General features: G+C 37.6%; 2 pseudogenes; one reads left to right on the forward strand and one right to left on the reverse strand.

Annotated features, from left to right (window-relative positions):
* Positions 1-3021: 3021 nt before the first annotated feature.
* On the forward strand, positions 3022-4303 carry LOC106735056 (histone-lysine N-methyltransferase SETMAR-like; annotated as a pseudogene).
* A 1491-nt stretch (positions 4304-5794) lies between these two features.
* On the reverse strand, positions 5795-7260 carry LOC102501987 (T-complex protein 1 subunit epsilon pseudogene; annotated as a pseudogene).
* Positions 7261-8881: the final 1621 nt, after the last annotated feature.

Raw genomic sequence — 8881 nt, forward strand, 5'->3', positions numbered from 1 at the left:
CCTCTTTCAATGCTTCAAAATTGAAAGAGAACATCAATCCATGGATGCAGGAAGAATCTTTATAATGAAACTACTGAACACCACGTAGTGGAAAGATCACTTAGGGATCAGAGGTGAAAGAAATCAACTGCAAAGTATACAAAAAGTAGCTTAACAGCCGACTTCTTCAAAACAACATTGGATACTGATGCTGGTAGAGAACGTAAATTCTCAAATTGTTGATCAAACCAAACCAAACCAAACCAAACACACACACACACAAATCAATTCAGAATTGTATTCTCCATAAAAATATCCCCCAAGAAGGGAGCCAGCAGTTAGTGTAATGGCTATGTCGCTGGACTCCCAAATAGTCGACCGCGGTTCGTGTCCCGGACCCGGTGGCTTAGAACTCACGCCGGGTGCGTGTGCGTGCGTGCCCAAGATCCCGAGAGGAGAATGGAGGAGAAGGGATTGCGGCGTGACCATCCCCCCTGGGGGGTGATTTCTCGCTTTCTGTCTTTATGTCTCTCTATGTCTGGCGAGCGCACACGCCCTATAGCAAAAACCTCTCAAAAAAAAAAAAATCCCCCAAGAACAAGGCTGAAATAAAAATATTTTAAGATAAATAAAAAACAGAATTTCTACACAAAACATATCCAAAACAAGTTAAACAGGGTATATTTTCAGAAGGAAACTGAAAAGGTATGTGTGCGGATAAATAGAAACAAACACCGAAATGTTCAAACAACAAAAATAATCTACTCTGTACGGTTAAAAACAATTGAAACAAGATAGAGACAAAATACAGGACTACCACTGAATATACAGTGAGAATACTATATAAAAAAAAAAAGTGGAACGAGAAAAACTAAGGAGTGAATAAACAAGAGAAATGGTAAAACTTTATCAAAATACCTGAGGAGAGGGAGAGATAATGTTTGTGGCTGACCTCTCTGAGAGCTTTGTCTCGTTCACAATTCTATAGCTGACATACACAGTACATGACCCAGAGAAGGTGCCCACTAACTCCTTGTGGGTCGAAAGGATGAATAAATGAATGGGTGAACTAGTAAATATGAAGAAGAATTACATAAAGACCAATTTGAGGCCAATTCTTATTCCAAATAAGAGCCATAAAGTCAAAGCAATTATACTATAATATAACTAAAACTAAATGGTGACTATACCATAAACTCTTTGGAAACAATGTCAACTCTCAGCTATTTCCTTGACAATGGCATTTAGACATTTACTAATTTTACCTTTCAAACCATGCTGCAACCTGCGTTCTTTTACATGTAACAATGCACATTTCTCTTAGTATAAATCAGCAATATGATATAAATTTTCTAATAAAACAAAGAAAAAGTCAAGAAACTATTCTACAAAGAAAAAAAGATGGATAATATTAACGGAATAAAGAGACACAGTGCAGAATTTTCTTTCTTTTTAGAGGTTTTTGCTATAGGGCATGTGTGCTCACCAGAAAGACAGAGAGAGACAGAGAAACAGAAAGCGAGAAATCACCCCCCAGGGAGGATGGCCACGCCGCAATCCCTTCTCCATTCTCCTCGCAAGATCTTGGGCACACATGCACACGCGGCCAGCGTTGAGTTTAAGCCGCCGGGTCCGGGACTCGAACCACAGTTGACTACATGGGAGTTCAGCTACATAGCCATTACACTAACTGCTGGTCCCATAGTGTAGAATTTTTAAAAGTGTAAAGTTTTTTTTTTTTTAACTTAAAGAGAGATACAGACACCGTCAACAGGATTTTTATCACATCACAAACCCTATCCCCAGCTTTAAAAATATTTCTTATTTTCATGGAATTATTGTGCATCTTTGTCAGGCACAACATGGCATTTCGAAACATGCACACAGTGTGCAATCATCAAACCAAGAATATTACCATATTCATCATTTTCAACAAAGAACATTACATGATGCTGTGCACCTTCAATTTTTTTCTACTAGCCGTTTTTGTTTTGGTATATCTACAGATAGATAAAAATACATATGCACAGTTTGGCAATGTTCTCTCTCTCTCTTTTGTTTGTATTCATTTTTCACTGTGTTGTGTTACACTGTTCTATAACCTACTTCAGGCAAATAATTTATAATAGCCCCTGTCATAAATGATAGAATTATTTTCAGTAGTAATAATTATAGAAATATCAGCACTAATATTTTATGCATTCCTCCAATTTGAAATAATTAGCAATTTAAAGAGAACAAATTATTCAAATTCAGCAAAATATACATTGCATTTTCCTCTCTGTTTCACCACCTTGAATTTTAAATATAAATTAAAATTCTGAGTGGCCACGTAAGATACCAAAATTGAAATAATTATAATTTTTTTTCCATTTTATAGTCATTTTTTATTTCAAACCTATTGTTCAGACAAAGGAATATGCAATATCACAGGATATGTGCCTAAAGCTGCTGAAATGACTAAGCTCTAGTGAATTTATTTTCAAAAGAATGTGGGTGTTTTAGTCTCATATGTTGGGGCCCACAGTGTAACTGGGAGTTATTAGAATCATTTGCTGGTGAAATCCAATGTTGATTAAAGGATAAGATGTAAATAATATAGAGCTTATATATATATATATACACACACATATATGTATATATGTTTGTTTATATGGGAACATGTTACTAAAACTCAGCAGTGACCACAGAAACTAGATCAATAAACATTTTGAAAGAAGAGAGAATAGTTTATCACTGATTTTTTTTTTAGGAATTCCTTATAAAGACTGGAATTAAATTGACTGTTCATCTATTTGATTATTATTTTTAAAATTTTCTGTGGTGGATGTACCTATTATCAACTAGGCCTGGTAGACTACCTTGGTATTAGGTTGGTGTAAATGTAATTGCAATTTTCATATTGAAATTTGAAATTTGCCATTTGACATTGGAATGCATTCTTAAATAAATGTGGTTATGTTATACACCATTTTAATGTGCATTTCTCACTTTATGTTTTTTTGTTAAAAATGTATTGTTTATTTTATACTTATGTAGACCATGGAAATGATGTTAGACAAAAAGCAAATTCAAGCAATTTTTTTATTCAAATTCAAAATGGTTGTAAAGTAGCAGAAACAGCTCACAATATCAACAAAGCATTCGGTTTAGGAACTGCTACCAAATGTACAATGCAATGGTGGATCAAGAAGTTTAACAAAGAAGATGAGAGCCTTGAAGATGAGAAGTATAGTGGCCAGTCATCAGAAGTTGACAGTGATCATTTGGGAGCAATCATCAAAGCTGATCCTCTTACAAATACACAAGAAGTTGCCAAAGAACTCAATGAAGTCAATCATTCTATGGTTGCTCAGCATTTGAAGCAAATTGGAGAGGTGAGAAAGTTCAATAAGTGGGTGCGCTGAGCTGACTGAACCCAAAACATCTTCATTTTGAAGTGTCATCTCTTATTATGCCCAACAACAATGAGCCATTTCTTGGTCAGATTGTGACGTGCGACAAAAAGTGGATTTCATACAATTGTCAATGATCATCTCAGTGGTTGGACTGAGAAGCTCCAAAGCCAAACTTGCACGAAAAAAAGGTTATGGTCACTGGTGGTTTGCAGTTGGTCTATTTAGTTTTAGCTTTCTGAATTCTGGGGAAACCATTACATCTAAAAAGTATGCTCAGCAAATTGATGAGATGCACTGAAAACTGCAACTCCTGTAGCCGGCATTGGTCAACAGAAAAGGCCCAGTACTTCTCCGTGACAACACCTCACATAACCAACTCCTTAAAAATGAAAGAGGGGCCAGCAAGTGGCATGGTGGTTAAGGCGCTGGACTCCCACATGACTGACCACAATTCGAGCTCTGGACCTGGAGACTTGAAAATTATGCCAGGTGCATGTGTGTGTGGTGCCCAAAATCCTGAGAGGAAAATGGAGAAGGGATTGCAGCATGGCCATCCTCCCTGGGGGACAATTTCTCACTTTTCCTCTCTCTGTCTCTCCCTGTGTCTCTCCAGTGATGCAACGTACCCTATAGCAAAAAATCTAAAAAAATTTTTAAAAAGTTGAACCAATTGGACTACAGAATTTTGCCTCATCCACCATATTCATCTGACCTCTCACCAACTATCACTTCTTCAAGCATCTCTACAACTCTTTGTATCTCAACAACACTTCCACAATTAGTAGGATGCAGAAGATGTTTTCTGAGAGTTTGTTGAATCCTGAAGCATAGATTTTTATGCTATAGGAATAAACGAACCTATTTCTTGCTGACAAAAATGTGTTAATTGTAATGGTTCTTATTTTGATTTACAAAGAAGTGTCTGAGCCTAGTTATAATGACTTAAAATTCAGTCCAAAACAGCAATTGCTTTTGCACCAACCTAATAGGAAGTTGGAAAAATCTGAAAGGACCAGAGATGGGTAGGGGAGTTTCACCTTGGAAAAAGACAAGAAAAGTGTCCAGTGATTTGAAAAAAAATGGCCAGAGGCATTAAAAGTGATATGGGCTGGCTCTTGGAGGAAGATTTAGATGAGGAGTGGAGTGGAGAGAAGAGGTAACGTAAGGGAAAATAACTGCATTGTTGTTTTATCCTCTTTGGTAGTGACAAAGACTAATACAATTTTTAACAACATTACACAAGAAGGCTCTATCAGAAATTCTCAAAGTCAATTAAATCGGACAATTTTGTTTCAGACCCTTGTTCTGAGTGAAGACTTTAGTTACCATCAACTTTATTTTTTAAGTTGTCATTTCTCATTCACATAGCATAGAGATTCAGGTATAAAAGGAATACTTGGGTTACATTAAGGACAAGGTGGTGAGGTTATAAAATGACAAGCAGATGGATAGAATCCAGAAATATTTTGTAAGACAATTATAAAGAACTCTGTGGTGACTAAAATCAGGAGATGAAAAGAATGAATCAATGATGACTAGAAAAATTTGGCTTGTGATGCAGAAAATGATGGTGCTACTGACAGGAAGTGGAAAATCGACTAGTGGGTAAATTGGTGGGTGGAAGGTGATGGTGAATTTAGCTTTGATAATCCAAGGAGAAATTTTCCGTGTACCTTTAGAAATACTACTAGAACACTATCAAGTAGCAAAAAGAAATGGAAAGGAAAATTTCACAAGTAAATGACATAAATGACACAAACTTTTACCTTTTGTTTACTCTTTAGTAGATGATGGATTCTTGTTTCATTCCATAGACGGTTTGAGGCAGCTGATACTAAAATAAATACAAGATTATTGTTGGCACATTAATCTTTTATGCAACTAAATTCACTTATATTTAAACTTGTCTTTATTTCCCAAATAAAATTATTTTATTTTTCTCTTAGGTTCACTTCCTAGGTCCAACCTTTTGATGGTCAAATGATTTCTTTTTTTTTTCTTTTTTTTTTTTGCAGCTGCATCATAAGACAGCCATTTATTTAATTATAGTAGTGGATCTTACTACTACATTTTACTCTAAAATTTTTCTTTACTCTTCAGATTCTCCAGGTTTAGAGATATCACCCATTTTAAAAATCATTCTGGGAACCAGCAGTTAGCGTAATGGCTATGTCGCTGGACTCCCACGTAGTCAACCGCGGTTCGAGTCCTGGACCCGGTGGCTTAAAACTCACGCCGTGCGTGTGTGTGTACGTGCCCAAGATCCCGAGAGGAGAATGGAGGAGAAGGGATTGCGGCGTGACCACCCCCCCTGGGGGGTGATTTCTCACTTTCTGTCTCTATGTCTCTCTCTGTCTGTCTGGCGAGCGCACACGCCCTATAGTGAAAAACCTCTAAAAAAAAATCATTCTAATCATTTATGCTGCAAGAGATATCTGATGCTCTTTGCCAACAGAGGTTTCTATGACCTGTTGTTGCTTCATATCTTTTGTACCCTTGTGTAGTCAATTCCAAGAGCAGTGTTCATCTCCTTCACTAGTCTGGCTTGAACTTCGATCATAGTCTAAATGGAATTCATGCCACTGTTTTTAGAAAAGGCCATTAGGATGACTTCCAATGCATCTGCAAAAACTCTCATGGTGTACTGCTCACTCCAAGGTCGGCCACCTAAATGCCTCTGGGCTAATGGCCAAAGCACAAGCTATTTCAGCAGCACCTCCTCCATACTCCATGTGATTGTCCGGGACAAGTTTCCAGAGACACACAAATCATCATGAAGAGATTGTTTTGCTTCTTCCATGATCATCTTATTTCCTCCTCTAATGAAAATGGTGACATCTCTGAAGTTCTTATACTCCTTGATGACCAACATTTTGTCATTAGTAATCCCAAATGAGATCTCCTGTTGGAGCCCAGTGAAGCCTAGTTTCTCAGCTGGGAGATCAAAGAACCACAGAATGATCCACTATCCTGTCTTAAGGTGATCAGCTCAATTTCAGATCCCGCTACCCAGCAGACCATGGGCAGATTATTCTGAAGAACTAAAATTATTTCCTTCATTATTGATATCCCACTGGCAAATAGCCAGGTTAGCACCTGTGTCTTTAATTTGTTGAATCATCTCTTCAAACTTCTCCTTTTCTGAAGGACTTTATAATCTTCCACAGAGGTCACATCCAGCATGTACTTCGTCTTCATTTTAGCTGGTTCAAATGGACATGTGAGGATTGCAGTCTTAGTATCTTCCACTGTTTTGCATCTGCAGGTGACTGAAATCCTTTCCCACGATCATGGCCTTAATAAGTTCTGGGTCCTCCAGCTTCCTGCCCACTTTGCCTTCTACTTTGGTGAGCCCAAAGTCAACATCTTTCCACTACATATCTGCTACAGTTAGGACAGCATCCGGGTGACCTCAGACATCTGTTGGTGACAACTCTTCACCACTTTAGAATCCAGCCTGGTCTTCACAGTCTGAATCAGTGGCTCAATGTCCTTTGTGTCCACGATCACTGTCACTGATCTTGTCCAGATGCCCAGTGGCAATGTGGGTGGTCTGCTCATAGCCATGGGGAATCCTGATGGGGTGAATCACCCAGTCCAGCAATTACTTGGCTTCTTCCAGCAAGGCACCAGCCAGGACAACTACCCTTGTGGTTCCATCTCTGATTTTGCCATTCTGTGATTTGGAAAGTTTGACCATCATCTTGGAAATCTGATGATCCACATCCATCATGCTTAAAATGGTGGCACTGTCATTAGTTATGATCATATCTCTATCCTTACCCACTATTATCTTTTCAAGCCCATTTGGCCCCAGTGATGTTCTCATGGTACTTACTATAGCCTTTGCTGCCATTATATGAGACTTGAGGGCCTCAAGTCCCATGAGAAGAGACTCGCACTACGTACCTATAGTGCAAAGATCGTTCAATTTAAGCAAATGAATAATAACTCCACTTTAACAGAAGGAAAGATAAAATCATTTGATGATTTCAAATGCAGAAAAAGCATTAAACAAAATTCAATATCACTTCATGACAGAAACTGTCAACAAATAAGGTATATACCTCACACTCACTGCTAAATTCAAACTTGATGGCAGAAAGCTGAAACCTGCTCCTCTAAGATTAGTAACCGGGTGAAGATGCCCACTCCCAACCCTTCTGTTCAAAATAGCATTGAACATCTTCCCTGACATAATTGGACAATAAAAATAAATAAAAGGCAACCAAATCAGAAAGGAGGAAGTAAAACTGTTTGTGTTTTCAGATGACATGATCTTACACATAGAAAATCCTAAGACTCCCCCCAAAAAAGGAAAGAAAAACTTGTTAGAACTAATAAATAAATTTGGTAAAGTTGGTTATGTGCGATCCAGCCACCGTAATTACCACACCATGGGCTAGCCTAAGGGGTTGTTTTGAAGCCCTAATTGGGATATTAATAGATAGCAATAGGAGTATGAATTTCTTGTCAATATTTCTTTCCTGGCTGAGGACCAGTCGTAAGGTCAGACTTCTGTCAGAGATAGAAGAGGGTGCTAAACTCAGATCCAAGGTAGGCATACAGAGGAATATCACCAGTAACATTGCTATGAGGAAACGAAACTTTTTCATGAAAAAAGTTCATGAAAAATACATATTATGCAAAAGTTTAAAAAAATTTGCATAAAAATAAACTTGTCCTTCATTTCCCATAAACTATTTGAAGTCCCCTCATATTCGTGGTAGGAGGCATGTAGACACAAACCTTGATTGTTGCTATTTAGTATGTGTTTTAGGTCTGTATTAGGATAACCCATACAAAATAGCTCAGTTCTGTATATGTTGCTTGTCTATTGTGTCCCAGTGGACCACAAGCATCAAGGTAACTAGAATTCTTCCCCTTCTTGCTTTTATTCTCTTATTCAGTGAACATGATCATTTGAACAAACCTAGATATTTTCAGCTACTGTTCTCAGATATAGTAAGTTTTGTGTTAGCCTAACTCATCTGAAAGATAAACCAATCACTGTAGAGACAAAGTCCTCATGCTTGAGCTCTGTGCTTTTGTCATCACAATCTCCCCACTTTTTTCTATACTAAGCATATCTTCCATGGGTTATTGACAAGAATTGCCCTTTTACTGCCCTTATGTTCCATTTTCTTTCAATATTTTTCTTCATTCTTGCTCCCTGAATAGTAGCAAAGGTATAGAAGAAACAGTGCGAAGTGCAAAGATGGTGATTACCCTGTTGCTTGGATTTAAATAAGAGTCCCATAGGAAATAATACAAGCTCTCTTGTACTTAAGATTCTTCTAATTTTTCAGAAACAGATTTTTTGTTCCTTTGTTTGCTTAGTTTTTAGACTTCATGGGCAAGGATAGCTCCAGACAGATTCATAAATAAACAGTTGTTTTCTTTATCAGTGCCCTATTGACTAGACCCTTTGTTATAACTCATCTCTCTGTCCCTTTTGGTCTTCTCTAAAAAAGGCCTAGTCTATGGGAAAGATTTTATCTCAG

This window comes from Tupaia chinensis, unplaced genomic scaffold (genome assembly GCF_000334495.1).
Source record: "Tupaia chinensis unplaced genomic scaffold, TupChi_1.0 Scaffold000001_1, whole genome shotgun sequence".
Classification (NCBI taxonomy): domain Eukaryota; kingdom Metazoa; phylum Chordata; class Mammalia; order Scandentia; family Tupaiidae; genus Tupaia; species Tupaia belangeri.